Here is a 16876-nt window from a genome sequence, read left to right as displayed (position 1 = left end):
GTGTTGATTTAATTGTAGGTATTATAATTACTGAAATATTTTTGTGGTCTGCATCTTTGAAATTCAAAGCAGAAAAAAATGTAGAGGTAGAACAGAATCTGGAGAAAGACTATACATCTTTCAATGTGTCTTCCTAAGACAATAGAGTTGTAATTAGAAGTTGAAATATATCTCAAATATGGAGTCTCTTATACATTTTGTGGCTGCTCAGTATGTATTTGATGAGGAGGAAGATATCTCACTTCCACATTTTGAAACAGTGAAGTAAAGGGAAAAATGAAGAGGAACCATGATTGAGGTAAAAATTCAGGCCTGACAAGATCTTCACAGGGAGAATGTCCTGTACCAGCTTTATGTTGAAATGCCAATGTTTAACTTTGGTTCAACTACAAGATTTCATTGTTTCTGACTCTCTTCTGCTTTCATCCAAAAGCCTCTTTAAGAAATGTGACTCATGTGAGTATAAGGAAGTCTATTACAAGAAGCAATCAATATTCGGTCATTCCTCAGGCAGATCTCTTTTCTTTGTACTCTATTTAAACCTATTCTTTTCTGTCTTTCCTCTCATTCTGACTTTGATGTATCTTTCTAACCCCTGCTTTTTACTCCCTAAATGCTTAACTGAATAAACTTTGTACGTGGGGTGTGTCATATACATATAGGAAAACAACTGAACACTCAAGCCAGCTGCCTTCCTTCAGCGATACCTGGCATCACCATTAACTCATAATCAATTTGAGGAGGACTTTATACTAGTGAATTCATAAAGATTCTTTGATTAGATAATAAAATTAGTAATATGGAGATACAAATAGTCATGTAGAGAGGCAGGCTTATTTGTGTTTTCATAGACAGACAGAGACTTTGATGGGGCTGTAATGTTAAGGAAAAGCATTAAGAAGATGTTTGTGTGTGTGTGTGTGTATCTTTTTGTCTGTGTGTCTCTGTGTGTGTGCTTATAAGATTCGAGAAACCAACTGGAAATTATACAAAAGTAATTAGAGAGTTCAGTAATGGTGATCATGTAAGGAACATCTACTATGGGTCTTGCATATTGAGAAAGTAAAAATGAAAGGGGGAGAAAATTCAGAAAAAAAGATTTTTAACAAACATGGCACATTTTTATGTTAATTTATAAAATAAAAAGGAAATTATATAGAAATAGGTAATTATCTATAAAACATACTTACAAAGTATTTGTAAAGTAGGAAATATATCTATTAGAGAAAATTGAATAATACAAAAAGCAACTACCCCAACAGGGTGGTTGTTTTTCCCAGTGATTTTTTCAGGTTTTCAAGATACAAATCATTTCTTTGTTTCATACTTTTTTTTTTATCATAGCATAAGAAAACAGAAAGATTTTCCTAATTTATTTGTTTTCAATAATTTATTGAAATATAATTCACCAAATAAAGTGCACTTATCTCAAATGTACTGATCAATGAATACTGACAAATAATTGAACCTAATGTAATCTCCACCGTTAACATATATAATATTGGCATCACCCAAAATGTTCACTCATGACTCTTTACACTTAATTCTTCTACTCCACACCTGGTCCAAAAAATTACTGATACGCTTTCTGTCACTATAGGTTAAATTTCCCATATCTTCCTGGTGATTCCCTGAGACCTGATCCCATCCAACTTGGGACCCACCCAAGCCACTTCCAGTGGCTTTTCCATATAGTCTGCCTTGGCTCATCCTGTGGACTTTCCTAAAATCTCTCAAAGATTCACAAATCCCTAAATAAGTAGCATCTTGCCTTGATATACCTCTTACTGAGCAGCCCCGAGCCTGGCACTAGCAGCAACCAGCTGTAGTTCACAGCTTAGACTCTCCCAGGAACTTCCAAGCCTAGCATACTAGCGACCATCTGCAGATCACATTGTAGCTCACACTTAGTGTCCCTGGGCAGGGCACAAGCAGTGGCGTATTTTAACCTGTACTACAGCCCCTCTCAAGAGGCCCAGAACCAACACAACCAGTGGCCAGCTTCAGACCACACCAGAGCACCACACAATCATCTGCATGTGTGACATACCCAAAAAGACAGGCTAGGCAGGCACCAGAGCCCCATGAAAGCAAATCCTGCTCTGTAAGATGAGCCCCTGCACAACAATTCCTCCACTATAGTCATGGACTGTACACAACCAATCAGACTGAGGATCAATACCTCCCACTGACGTGCCAACACAAACCAAGGCTCAGCTACAATAGCAGGGCACACACAACGTACACAAAGGACACCTCTGGGCACCTGGCTCAGGTAACCAGGATACTGTGCCAATGAGCCCCATAGGACACCTACTACATAAGGCCACTCTACCAAGACCAGGAGACATAGCAGCTCTACTTAATAAGTAGAAAGCAACACAGGAAGACATACAAAAATTGAGGAGACAAAGAAACATTTTCCAAATGAAAGAGCAGAACTAAACTCCAGAAAAAGATCTATCGTGTTTCCCCAAAAATAAGACCAGGTCTCATATTAATTTTTGCTCCCAAAGACACACTAGGGGATGTCATCCTGTAAAATCATGCTAGGGTTTATTTTCCATCTAGGTTTTATTTTGGGGGAAACATGGTAAATAAAATGGAGACAAGCAATCTACTAGACGCAGAGTTCAAAATGCTGGTTTATAAGGATGCTCAATGATTTCAGTGAGAAAATCAAAGAGATAGGAAACATGAAAATGGAGATAGAAAACATAAAAAAGAAGCAGTCAGAAATAAAGACTACAATAACTGAAATATATAATACATTAGAGGGACTCAACAGTAGATTAGAAAAAACAGAGAATCAAATTAGTGATTTGGAAGATAAGGTAGTAGAAAACACCCAATCAGAACAGCAAAAAAAAAAAACACAAGAATTCCCCCCCCCAAAAAAAAGAAAAAAGAAAATGAGCATAGTTTAAGGGGCTTCTGGGACAACATCAAGCATACCAACATGCACATCATAGAGGTACCAAAAGGAGAAGAGAGAGAGCGAGACATTGAAAACTTATTTGAAGAAATAATAATGGAAAATGTCCCTAACCTGGCAAAGGAAATAGACATGCCAGTCCAGAAAGCACAGAGAATGAAAAACATGATGAACCCAAAGAAGCCCACACCAAAACACATCAAAATCACAATGACAAAGATTAAAGACAAAAGGAGAATCTTCAAAGCAGCAAGGGGAAAGCAGTTAGTTATCTACAAGGGAACTCCTCTAAGATGGTCAGCTGATTTCTCAACAGAAACTTTGCAGGCAGAATGGATTGACACAAAATATTCAAAGTGATGAAAAGCAAGAACCTACAAACAAAACTTTTCCACACAGCAAGGTTATCATTTAAAATTGAAGGAGAGATAAAGAACTCCCCAGATAAGAAAATGCTAATGGAATTTATCTCCACCAAACCAATATCACAAGAAATGTTAAAGCGACTTCTTTGGTAAGAAGAAAAAAACAAAGATCAAAAATAAAAATAATATAATGTCAATAACTACATATCTATCAATGATTATTTTAGATGTAAATGGATTAAATAAAATACTCCAATGAAAAGACATATGGTGGCTGAATGTATAAGAAAGAGATCAATCTAATTTATGAATAGAACTGTAGTGATATTAAGTAAATCAGTATCAGATTGATTCCAGCAATATATTTAAAAAAAAATATTTCTGTAGCACCTACTTATAGAAACAATCATGTTTGTTTCAATGTTTCTATAATGACTGAATGTTATTGAACCTTAGCATCATATATATAAGTTAAAGAAGAAAAACTTTTAGTTATTATAGTAGGTTCCAATAAATCTTCAGTGTATGGTTTTTAAAAATTAAAACTCTTAACATAGTAAAGAATATCCATTTCAAATCAAAGTTAGTATCATGAAATAATTAATTAAATTATGAAATATTTTTAATAATATGCAAGAAATAGACTAATGTCTGTATCATTAATGTTTAATATTAATTTGTCTAGCATTATTTTGAGTACTTTTCTAAGGGGCAAACCACAGAAACTCTTAGAAATACTCTAATTTTTTTTTTTTTTTCCTAACTGATCCATGTGAAGATGATAATGTCAGTGAAAGTTAGTAATGTCTAAAATTCAAGGTAGTTCTAGGGATTAATAATTTTGGATTTTTTCACCAACTGGTATTTCATTAATAGCATAAATACAATTTCCGATGTATTTGCCAATCTATGGATCTGTCCCTTCCTTTTGCTTATACAGTTCACCATCCCTCATTCAAGATCAAATGGAAAAATGTTACATCTTTAATATAAGGATTGTTTTTTTTTTTATATAAGGATTATAGGCAAGATAGGACTTCTGAAAGCCTAAAGGATGTTACACTTAATTATTGGAATTGCATGTCAGTTTTTAAGAAAGAGCTATATAATTTTCCAAGAGTGAAGGGTAGAGTTGTAAATTTTCCCTTACATTGGAATGATGGGAAGGAAGGCCCCATGAGTAACATATAGTACAAACCTTCAGGCACTTAAACAAGGCAAGGAAAAAAAAATGTTTTATTACTATAAATAATAAAACCATAATAAATAATAAAACCATTGGCTTTGGAAAAACAATGAAAATGGCATAAGAAAGATAAAGGAAGGAAAGAAGGAGGGGAGGAAGGGAAAGAAGGAGGGAGGGAGGGAGGGAGGGAGGAAGGAAGGAAGGAAGGAAGGAAGGAAGAGGAAAAGACTGTAGAACTATAAAAGTTTATGAGGTGGTTTGTTAAAAAAAAGAAAGCATAGTATAAGTTTTAAATAACTTTTAAAGTATGACAAAGTATAAGTCTAGCAAGAAACAAGTACTACATATATAACTGAAACTATTTCATTAAGAGAATTGAAAGTAAACACAGTGTGAAGTATATAGTATTTATAAAAGTGTACTCTTGCTTTAAGTTGTCCATTCTTCTAAAGTTAATATACATTTTTACATTTTTAATCAAATGCTTTGGCAAATTTTTGTAATTGAATACATAGATTCATAACTTAATCTGGAATGATGACAGAATAGAATACATAAGAACATTTTGAAATAGAGTTTTAATGAGGTACAACTTTCCTTAGTATATAACAGAATGTATTGTAAAATAAAGCAAATAAAATATTACTGGTGCTAGGACAGACAAAACTGTAAATGGAATAAAAGAGAAAGGATGATATACTCTGTACAATGTATTTGATCAAATTAAAAATTATTTTTTAAATTAGGTCATTACTATATGCTATATATGAAAATTCATTTCAGATTAATGGTTTAATGTAAAAATTAAATCATAAACCAACTGTAATTAAATTATAGAGTATATTTGTATAATTTTATCATGAAAATAAAGGTGCACCATTAGAAAATATAGAACTAGGTTTGACAATCTGAAAATCTACAATAGTTGTATGCCATAAAACACTTAACTTTTTCTAAATGTAAGTGAAAAAATAGAAAATACATTTTTAACATGTTCTGCAACTTAATTTTGATACATAAGTAGTATTGCCAATCAATAAGAATTCAAGCATTCAAATGAAAAATGGTTGAGACATATTAGCATATCATAAATTAAAATTTAATTGATAATAAATTTGGGAAACTATTTAATGTTATCAGTCATCAAAAAATTCAGAATGTATAATGGTTCAGTGCCTGGGATTCATAAACGAACACTCATAAGTCTGAGTTTCAGATTTGACATATGAATACACTAGATATGTGACCCAATTGAGTTACTTTATCTCCTTGAGCATCAATTTCCTTGAATGTTTTAGTGAAGATTAAATGATATAACACATTGTGAAACGCAATACACCATATATTTTTACTCAGTATTTATCATGAAATAACATATTCAATTACATGTTAATTATTTTTAAAAGCAATAATGAGTTATCTTCACCTATCAAACTGGCAAATATTTTATTGTAATGATAATGCATCATGGTATTATATAAATATCTAGGTGGAGTCAGTATGGGAGTTCAATATTCTCATATATTGAGAATGATTTCCATTTTAAACATTTGTCTTAAGTAAGAATAAATGCTGTCCATAAAGCTTTTAGCTACAAAAAATAATTAGTTGCTCTTTATTTGCAGTGTTAGTTCCTAACTCTGACTCCACCATATACAAAGTATGTGATGTTACACAAGTTAATATAACTTCTCATGCCACGATCACTTACTTCATTTTCAGAGATGGGGATAATGGTAATGCTTATTGTATAGAGATGCTTTAATCACTAATTGATCGTCTTTTTTTAAGTGATTAATAAACATTATTCATTACTTCTCTTTTCAAAAATAATGATTTCCATTATTATTTTTATTATTCTGAGTCCTGCCAAATAGTTTTGGTCTGTTAAAATTATTTAGGGGATGTCTAATCACAATGAATAATGATCTATCATTAAACAAAACAAAGCTGAAAAAGCATTTACAAAAAATTCTTCATGGAAACCCAATTCCACGGCGGGTCCTCAGGTAACCATTGAGGTGAGGGGTGAGCAGCAGGTAGGTTAGGCATACTCCTCTCCTCCCTCACTACAACCAGATCAGGTCTACAGCTACTGTCTCAACTATTAGAGTTCTCCTTCATATTTGTTTGTACAAAGAGTTCTACCACTAAAATGTAAAAGCTACTTCATTTAGAATACATGATAACACAGAAAATGTACATGACAGTGTTAAGTTTTAAAGATCAGATTACAAAGCATGATGGAACAAGTTTTTTTATATAGAAAATAGATACCAAGAATGGTTGTTGAATTTGGGATCATTATTGTTTTCTTCTTTTGGAGCATTGTGTAATATATAATGAGTATGTTACTACTATATGAAAAAGATATAATAAAACTGTTATAAAGTAGTAAAATAACATTCTACAGAAACTATCAATGAACTAATTTCATGGGTTTGTTTTACTATGATATAGAAAATATTACCCAATATCACCATCAGAGAACTGTAAACATTTATAATGTTTTTATGTTGACCAATGATACACAAAAGCAAATAAGGTAACTTACATTTTCTGAGTAGAAACAGCAATACATACTGGAATTAATAAATATTTCCTTTTTTCAAATGTTGTTTTCTAATCCTGTGTACTTTATTTGTTAACATATTCTGAGGCAACTTTTTAATCTTTTTGAGCCTGAAGTTATTCAGCTGCAAATGTGTTTAAAATAACTGATCTATGGAATTGGGAGCTTGGAGATGATATACATAAAAAAGGCCTAATTCATAACAGGCAAAAAAGAGAGACTCGCTTTTACTTTATACATCATCTTTAAAAAAACTCACATTCCAATATTTGCCTTTAAAAGTAAGGCAAATGGCTTCTTTCTAAGATATTTGACTTTCAATTCAGTGTTAAAATACATACATATTGTTAAACCCCATAGTCATGAATTCACAGTTTGGAAAAGGAAAAAAATCTGTCAATTTACAAAATGTTGGTATAGCAGATCTCAGGAGTAGCTATTGTTGATTTTCATGAATTTTCCTTTTCTGCCTGACTTCCCTTTTCATGGAAAGCTGCCTGTGTTACTGAAGATTGCTGTTTGCATTTAGTATAGATTTGTTCTTGTTAATATTTTATTAGTTGCTATTTTTAGTTTTAATAAAAGACTACTTCTAACTCTTTTCTCTCCAGCCTTTTGTAAGTGGATTGCACTGCAAATTGAAGTGCTTGGGAAATGTATTGGTTGTGTACATTTAAAAACCCTTTGTAAAATAAAGTGTTGGGCTCAAGCTTCTAAATGGCCACGAGCCTGGAGCAAAGCATATTGGCAGGATACCACACACATGCTTGGCTAGCTTGCATTCTGTCTCCCTCTTTCAATCCCTCTCTTCTCCTTGTTTGCCACCCCAGCTGAGTGGTGACGTTTACTTCTTCTACTTTTCTTAAATGGAAAATACATCTTACCTCCTTCTATAACTGTGAAATGTGGGTATCATAGAATTCGTATTTGCACAGTAATTCCCAACAACTTTTACTAAAATAACATTGTGTATGATAAATGATATTTGAGATGGCTTAATTTTTAAACTGTGAAATAGTTTAGCATATAAATATGTTCCACTAATAGGAATATTATACAGTTTATCTGGCATTGAGTAGGGGCTAGCCACTGTAACAATTTCTGATGTGCTTGTGTTTTATCTCTGCAACATCTTTGTGAAGAAGAAATTATTTTGAGTCCTTAATTTATAGTATATAAAACTGGGACTCAAGACGCATGACCATAATTACACAGCTGTAACCAACAAAGATACATTTAATTCAATGCTTTATTAGAGTGCAAAACAAATTTAAATACTGATCTTACTTTTAAAGTACAAGATATTTTGAAGTTAAAATTATCAAGTTAATGAATCAGTCGATGTTTGACCTCAAATTTGAGAAGAGACATGTTCCTCATTTGTCTTAGTTGTTCTTTTCTGATGGCAGAAAGTGTGTTACTAATGATTAACAACTGTTACCAAAAGAGATATCTTTTGAGGAATTAATTTCAATGAGAGGAGTAAAGAGACTCACTATCCTAAAAAACGATAGGGGGGCTATTTTAAAATAAAAACTCTTAAGTATTTTTTTGTTTAAAGAGAAGTAAACTGGCTTGTTTCTCCCCTTTCACTCATCCCATTTCACCATCTCTTACCACAGAGAATGCCAGCTCCCTACAACCTGGTGCTGGAGGCAGAAACAGCTGGTTCGTCAACATGGTGGACCCGCAAAGGTACATGGAGTGGCTATGTTCAAGAACCATTAAAAAAAGTTATACTTGTATTATTTTATTTTCTTCAAAATATGTCCCAGACCTCATATTTAGGCCTCATATTTAGGGTAATGCCAAATGCTAAAGAGTTAACTAAATGAAATGCGAGGCAGTTATGTTTGTCAGAGAGAACACTGAAAGATTGTCTATTTTAGTTCTACAACTGGCATTTTTCTATCCTTCAGCTAGAATATAATTAGCTACTACCAAATTTAGTGGGTGTTGCAAGCATAGCTAAAATTACGTTTTTAAAAATTCCTTTGATCTTTGGAAAGCAATGATTTGTATAAAAATAAGGTGAGTTGGATATTATATATAAAAATTCATCATTGGGAAAAAAAGACAATTACCTCATTTCAATATTTTGGTTGTGGTGAAGTGAACTTGCTTTGGGTAAAAGAGAACATGATCAATTATAATATTTGCAGTTTAATAGTTTATATTCGCTTATTTAATTATTAGTGGTATTGTTGACTCCGTAAGACACAGTTTGTTGCTCTTGGCAAATAAAAATTCTTATAATACATTTTAATTTGTCAGAAGTATATTTATACCATGAAAGCTGGTTGACTACACAACAACAGATCTTATTTTAAAGTTCATCGTATTGATTCATGGTTTTTGCAGTATGAAAAAAAGTAAGAGTGGAGATTATGATTATCTATTTAATTTTACCAAAACATATAGGCAAATGAGATTTCTCAGTCAATCTAAGATGAAGCAGATATTGGCATGAGTTGTAAAGTTTGAATTTGTTGCTTGATCAAATTTATTTGGAAATTGCTAAACCCCCTTTCTTTTTATTACTATCATTATTAATTTATCTCTCTACATTATTACCTAGAGGCATAGGTAATAGTTCAAGGGGGAGGAAAATCCTATTAACTATGTCAAACAGTGCAAATTTGACAAATGTCTTTAAGTCAAGTTGTTTGCATGAAGTAATGTTGCATTGGAGTAATAGGGGAGAGAGTAAATCCCATTTTCATAAAAATGAATTGAAATGATTACTCACTAATATTTTTATAGTTTCATTGAACTGATAACTCGCTAATATTTTTTTAAAGTTTCATATAATCTGTGAAAATATCTTTCACCTATGACTTTACATATGCCTGTGGATTTGCATATGCCATAATGTTTATTGACCATATTTAATTCTGAGAGGTAGTTTCCATAAGTTAATGAAGTCAAGAAAGATGTATAACTGAGAAAGTGTGGCAAACAAAATTTAAAATAATGACCAAAAACTTAAAAGGCTGTACAGAAAGCAGCAAAGTGCAAAAATGGTGGTCATGAAGAAAGCATCAACAATTAAACTCATCTGGAGATGGAAAACTTGGAGCGCAACAGATTGATTTCTTGTTCACATTTATCCTTTCTTTCACCTCTCTTGCCAATGATAGATTTTCAACATAATTTTAAAACAACAGCTTGCTTTTAAGAATCCATTTGCTAAAGAACTTAATATGCACCTTAAGGTCAGTGGTTTGTCAGCAACAAAATTTATAAATACCAACCATGCACTTTCTTTTTCATATCATTTTATTAGGAAACAACAACAAAAAAGCTAAACTAGAGGAGGCTACTTAAGTACTCATGACCTAGATTTTCTGGACTCCAAGATTAAATTTGTTCTTATCATGTGAAAATTGATTATGTTTCAGAACTGAATAAATATCTTGCTTTCACATCCATTAGGTATTAACCAATCCTACTAAAATTTTACTTTTACTGCCATTTGCTTTATAAGTGTGGAGTTAAACTGAAAATACAATGACTACTGTTTTTATTTTCCAAATTATTAACTCAGAAGTTCCTTTTTTTGGAAACAAAAGATTACCAAGAGCCTGAATTAAACATGTTTAGAAGAAAAATATAAATTGTGGCTATACTTTTCCAATGCTGGTATTAAAGGGTTTTGCTTGCAGGAATTACCTGATAGGGATAGTAATAATGAGTTTACTTTTCTTTAATTTAACCTGATTTCTGTTCTTTACTGTCCTCCGAATTCTGGGATTGTTCATCTATGCACACACATCTTCATTTGTGGCCTCAGAGCTTGACATTTTTGTATCATATTTGATAATGCATTACATCCTATTTTTGTCTAGAAAATGTGTAGAATATGCTACAATACCAAATTTCACTTTTTGGCAATAATCTTAGAATCATAGTCTTATATATTATGATATTGTTTGAGTAGAAATGAATTACCTTGAGAACACAGGTAATAGATGATAATCAGGCCTCTGATTTATTAATTAAATTTTGATATAACATGGAATGGTGATATAGATTGTGATAGATGACATAATGTATATAAAAATTATTTAGAATAAATGCTAACATATTTATTTTTACCCAAGTAATCTATTATATAATCCAGAGGACTACTGTAGTGGGACAATCTATTTAACCAATAAGAAATATAACTTCCAGTGAGATTAAATTAATTATAGATAAAATAAAAATGGGACATTCTTCCTGCATTAATTTTCATTGGAAAGAATAAGTAATTTATTGAGTATTCATAGAGCAAATATTCTATCACTTCTTTGAATTCATTGGGATTAGCTGTTTTAGTCTCACTATGCCTAAAACATATATTTATATGTTTTATATCTATAATATTTATATATTTTATATGTAGTATTTATATTTATTTAGAGGCTTTACAGTTTATTGAGAAGAGGAGAAAATAATGCATATGTAACTTACATAGAATTATAGAATGTAGAGCCCCACCTGCTAACTTTTTCTGTTAACATTTCCAAGGAATTGAAATCACAGTAGATAAAGCTACATAGAGACAAAATTGTCCCAGGCCATGTCATATGAAAAATATTCCTGAAACCTTTATTGGATGAGTGATTTTTTAATTAATCAATTAATTAATTAATCTAGCTCTTCTACAAATCTTATGATTTATTTTCATATCCAAATTAATCTTTCCTACAAATATTTAAGATATATTTAGTTTACTTTGGATTGGGTAACTGTTGGAAAATGACCTAAGTAAATATTTCCTGTGTAAAACAGTAAAGCTCTCATTTTAATTTGGATCTACTTTGAGCTATAAATAACACTCAAATCCGGAGAAATCTTAAATGACTTAGCATTTCATGTACACATTTTTCAGCCTAATAGAACTAAGGAAATTAGAAAGTGTCAATGATTTAGTGAAACAGAAGGAATTACTAAACTTATCATTCCTAGAGATTTACTTGTTAGTTGTAAGGCGATTATTGAATTTTCTTCATTTATTTTGCTAATATTAATAAAATATAAGCATATTATGGATTCTGTGTACGATCCATTTATTCTGCTTCCCTATTGCAGGTCTGGAGTATGCATTTGTATTGGCCCAAGTAAAGGACAAATTACCTCATGGCAATCTGTAAAAGTGAAAAATTTTCAGTCATTTACATAAGGAAGAGAAGTGGGGAAATTAAGTCATCAAATAGCACATGGTCTTTGAACTCTGCAGAATTCCATAGAACTTGTACTGTAGCAGTCAATGGCATAAGCATTTCATCTACAGATGTGTTGTGTAGATTTAATTTTCATACAAGTAATTATGATACTAAATATATAATAAAGGATTTCACATTTCAAATTATTTTTATTGTATTTTATGAGCACAATTGAACTGATTACATCTTCAAAATAACTGCCTGATAGTTAAAATTATTATTTTTAAAAGCAAAAAAAGGTCAATGATCAAATTATAATGCCCCCCCAAAATAGTTCAGCATGCTCAAAATCAAAATGAGAAAAGTGAAAAAGTATCATTTTATTCATTTAAATTCATTTTTAAGCCTAAAATGTATTCCATATTAAATTAAATTTTATTGATTTGGCGGGAAATTTTAGTATTTTTATTTGATACTGGTTTAATAGTTTTGGACCTACAAGTAAAATAAGTTTTGTTTGTACATATTTAAGTAGTATTATGAAAGTTAATAACAGTTGGAATTAAGGAGCATTTGGTTTTGTATTTTTTTATGTTAAAAGGACCCATAGATTTAAAAACTTGAAAAAATATTGGGAAATAATCTTAATTATTTTTATGTTTCATTGCAGATCACTACTTGCCATATATATATATATATATATATATATATATATATATATAGTATATGTTTCCTGTTGTCTCATTTTTTTTCTTGATTAGTAGCAATAAAAGCCCATAAATATTTTTAACATGTATATGATAATTTCAGAGATAATAGAGAAAAGTGGAGTAAACAGCATTTTGTTCTCTCTGCAAGGGGTTTAAGGAAACCCAGTAGGTAGGACAGGTGGTATCAGTAGAAGTATCAAATGACTAAGTATTATTTAAAAACAGAGATACATGTCCCACAGGTAATGGAAAGATGTTCCTAAGAACAAAACCAGTGGAAAGCTTTGATGTGTTCTCTGACCATGCTATTTGAGCTGCCATTCTAAACAGCTTTGACTGGACCAGAGCAGGACTAAGACATGACTTGAAGTTCATCTATAAATTCATGAATATTAAGTTCATCCTTTATATTCAACGTGACCAATCACAGTAGCTCATCTCTCCAACATCAAGACAATTCCTCTTTTCTCATGGCTTTCATTCCCTCAGCTACCTCTTCACTTCTATTTCCACGTACACATATGAAGAACCCAAACCACATCCTGTTCTAGAAGTGGTAGACTAAAGAACTTTTTCTAGGTGCTATACCTCAAATTCAATATCTGTTGCCAGATAATAATTTAACCTCGTAAATTAGCACAGACAGATGAGCCAATAATGCAACTTTCTCTTAGAATGCTGCTATATATGTAATATTAGACACTATATCTACTAACAATAAAGATCTAAATGGGGATGTGTATGTAGAGAGAGAGAGACCAATACAGAGACAGACAGAAAGACAGAGTAAAGAAATCAATAAAAATATTGAAATGTTTCTTGGAAGAAAGAGTTAAAGAAATTAATCCTAGACTGAAAGAGAGTATCATAGTCTCAGTGATACTACTATCCATGTGATAGTTTACGTATCCCTATTACATCTAAGACTTTCTGCTTTATGCTGAGATGATACAAATAATACTGATGACAAACATGGGTGTAAGACTTTTATTTATCATTTCAGTCTTTGTGTTTCATTTTGTGACTGATATACGTAGGGTTTCTAATGATTTTTATATTGATGACAAAGTTTCTGATCACAAGGAGCTTATAATTTAGTACCAGATGAAGGTAAGTCCATATATAGAGAGGTTGATAACAGCTAAGTGGATAACAAAGCATACAAAAAGCATTTTAAAGAGATAAAGAATTTATGGCTCAGCAAGCTACAAAGACTTTATAAAAAGAGATTTAGACAGGGCTTTGGCAGATAAATATGGAGTGAGGGAATTTCACCTAGAAGAAATGTGAACAAAATAAGAAGAGGCAACATGTGGACTATGTTGTGTATTACCAAACTGACCAGATGGACTACAGAATAGAACACGTTACCAAGAAAATGACGTTGAACCTCAGCTCTTTGTTTTCTTGAAGGAATTCAGTCAAAAGACAAAATTTTATGCAAAATAAAACAGCCAGAAATTTATTAGTAAAAGAGAGTATACTCAGAGACGTTGAGCCTGCACCCAAGAGAGGGAAGCAGCCCACCTTACATTGCATGAAGGCATTTATTTCTATTGGTAGAATTGCCTCCCCCTCTCCCTTCTTTTATCTCTCTTTCTCCCCGTGAGGAACCTAGTTATCAAGCATTTAGCAATGCATTTCTTTGATTTAGAGGCATGTGTAAACACACCCCTTTGATTTAGGGACATGTGTAAACACATCGCCTTGGTTGGGGGGCATGCGTAAACACATCTCCTTGGGGTATGTGAAAACCTGGAATCTTGTTAGGCTAGTAAGGTACTGATAGTCCTGACAAACAAGATGTGTACCCTGATAAGCAGGGTGTCTTCCTCTCTTCTAATGCATTTCTTTGTTTTAGGGGAATGTGTAAGCACATCCCCTTGGTTTGGGGGCAATATCTTTACCCTGAGAGCACTAGACTGTTATTGAAAAATTTGAAAGATTTTCTATAGGAGTATAATATAGTTGAAATTACTTTTTAGACAAATATGTTAGGGGAGTTGTAAAATAGATTAAATGAGAAGGGAGAAAGAATAGAAAAATGGGCAACTGTACATAAATGAAGACAAGCCATGTAATAAGAACATACACTCCTACAATGTTAATGAAAATGACAAGGACCAGATGAATGAAAAAAACCTTTATAGAGGCAAACTACGTATTGTAGCAACTGGCCCTAAATGGTGAGTGAAAATAAATCTCTACAGATGTCTATGTAGGTTTTATGGATGAGCAACTGACAACATGATGCAGCATTAATTTTAAAAAGGTGGATGGAGTCAGATAAAAGGACAGATGAGGAATTTCTTTTTGGACATGTTGAGTGGGAAATGTTTATTTGGTAAACCTTGTGGAGATGCCAGCAGGAAATCTTAAGTGAAGATCTAGAGATCAGGCAAATATTTCGGCTTGAATTACTATATCAGGGAAGCAATTACTCAGATATGATTCTGGAAGATGAGGTAGTGCTGGATCTCCCCAAGGGAAAGACTAAACCAATAGAATACTGTGTAGTCCAGAGTACTAAGTAGTCCTTGCTGCATTTTTAACTTATTCAGTGAGAAGTGAGACCCATTCCATATTTCAACATATTCCCATACTTTTACTCAACATACATGGGGGTGCACACACACACACATGCACATGCATGCACAACTTCACAGCCTTATCCATGTTGGTACAATATATAACATGTTGTGTGCCGGCGCTTCCAACACATTACCGAAGCCTACATAGTTAGATGGGGTCAGAATGTCTACCTAAATTAAACTCACAGGTAAGATGATGAACACTACCCCATCTGTCTCAGGCAATATTTTGTTTTACCAGAGAATATTTGACAACTGTTGTTTAAAAGGAGCCTCACTTCCACTCATGTCCTTGTTATGAAATTTCAATTTCCTCCCTGAGACTTTCTTCCACGTTCTTGATCCCAAGTCTAAAATTTGCAATATACAGTTTCCTGGCAGCTATTGTATTGAAATGGTTGCATGATTACCTCAGCAATCATTCTTCCACCTTTGAACTCTTCTTGCGCCTGCATTTCTGCTCCTCAGACAGCACTCCTCTCACATTGCCTTGCAAAAGAGCCGAGATATCTCTGCGGCTAAAATTGTGAACAGTTGAGAGAGCAATAGCCTTCCTCATGCTTAACATACAGAAGAAACTTAAAAATAGCACGTTTGATAGCTGAATATATTACTAAATGAAAGAACAACTTTATCTGTGAAGATTTTTTAACTGTTTGACATTGCTCAAATAAACACAATGCCTTGGATAGACTCTGAGCTCCATCAAGGGTATGTAGCAGTCAAATGAGACTCACACGTCCAAGAGACCTAACAGACAAGAAATTACACAAGCTTGCATCTCTCTATGTCAGCCTTTTGAAAGGCTTACTCTTTCCTTTTAAAGTGCAAAATAGGTGTTGACAAGTAAATATTTTAAAAATGAATTAAATAGTGAATAAATTCAAATTAATATTTAAACTCTGTGCTATAAAGTTTAAAAAATAATGATGGAATGAACACCTATGTACGTGGTTGTGAGGAAAAGGCTAAAGAAGTGAGACCCTCACTGCTGTAGTTCCTTGTATGTCCTTATCACTTTCATCCCTTCCCTCACCAGGTAACCTGAGTTTTATGTTTATCATTTCATTTTCATTTGCATGCTGTAACTAAAATTTCTATTTCTGAGCAAAATGCCACTTAGCTTCTTTTGAATTGTAAAAAATGGAATTGTGTAGTATGATCTCCAGCAATTTGTTTTTTTCCTTAATCTTTATGTTCCCCATATCAACCTATATAATTGCTTGCATATATACCTACTTTTCTAATTTATGACTTTATCATATTTTTTTTCATTCTAATATTGATGAATGTATGGATTGTTTTCTAATATTTGCCATTATATGTTCTGCTAAGCATATTCTTCCACTTGTCTCCTGGTGCACAGG

General features: G+C 32.4%; 2 long non-coding RNA genes across 2 annotated transcripts in view; one reads left to right on the top strand and one right to left on the bottom strand.

Annotated features, from left to right (window-relative positions):
* Window positions 1–8757, top strand: part of LOC141566993 (uncharacterized) — a 650611-nt gene extending 641854 nt beyond the window's left edge. Inside the window, exon 6 of the long non-coding RNA XR_012496957.1 lies at window positions 8681–8757. This is a non-coding gene — a long non-coding RNA (uncharacterized LOC141566993). The remainder of the gene's footprint in view (window positions 1–8680) is intronic.
* LOC141571908 (uncharacterized) overlaps window positions 1–16053 on the bottom strand; it is a 53655-nt gene extending 37602 nt beyond the window's left edge. The window contains exon 1 of the long non-coding RNA XR_012496956.1: window positions 15920–16053. This is a non-coding gene — a long non-coding RNA (uncharacterized LOC141571908). The remainder of the gene's footprint in view (window positions 1–15919) is intronic.
* Window positions 16054–16876: the final 823 nt, after the last annotated feature.

The sequence above is a fragment of the Rhinolophus sinicus genome, linkage group LG05 (genome assembly GCF_036562045.2).
Source record: "Rhinolophus sinicus isolate RSC01 linkage group LG05, ASM3656204v1, whole genome shotgun sequence".
In the NCBI taxonomy this organism is placed as follows: Eukaryota; Metazoa; Chordata; class Mammalia; order Chiroptera; family Rhinolophidae; genus Rhinolophus; species Rhinolophus sinicus.
The sequence above is the reverse complement of the archived record's forward strand: the minus strand, read 5'-3'. Positions and strand labels throughout refer to the sequence as shown.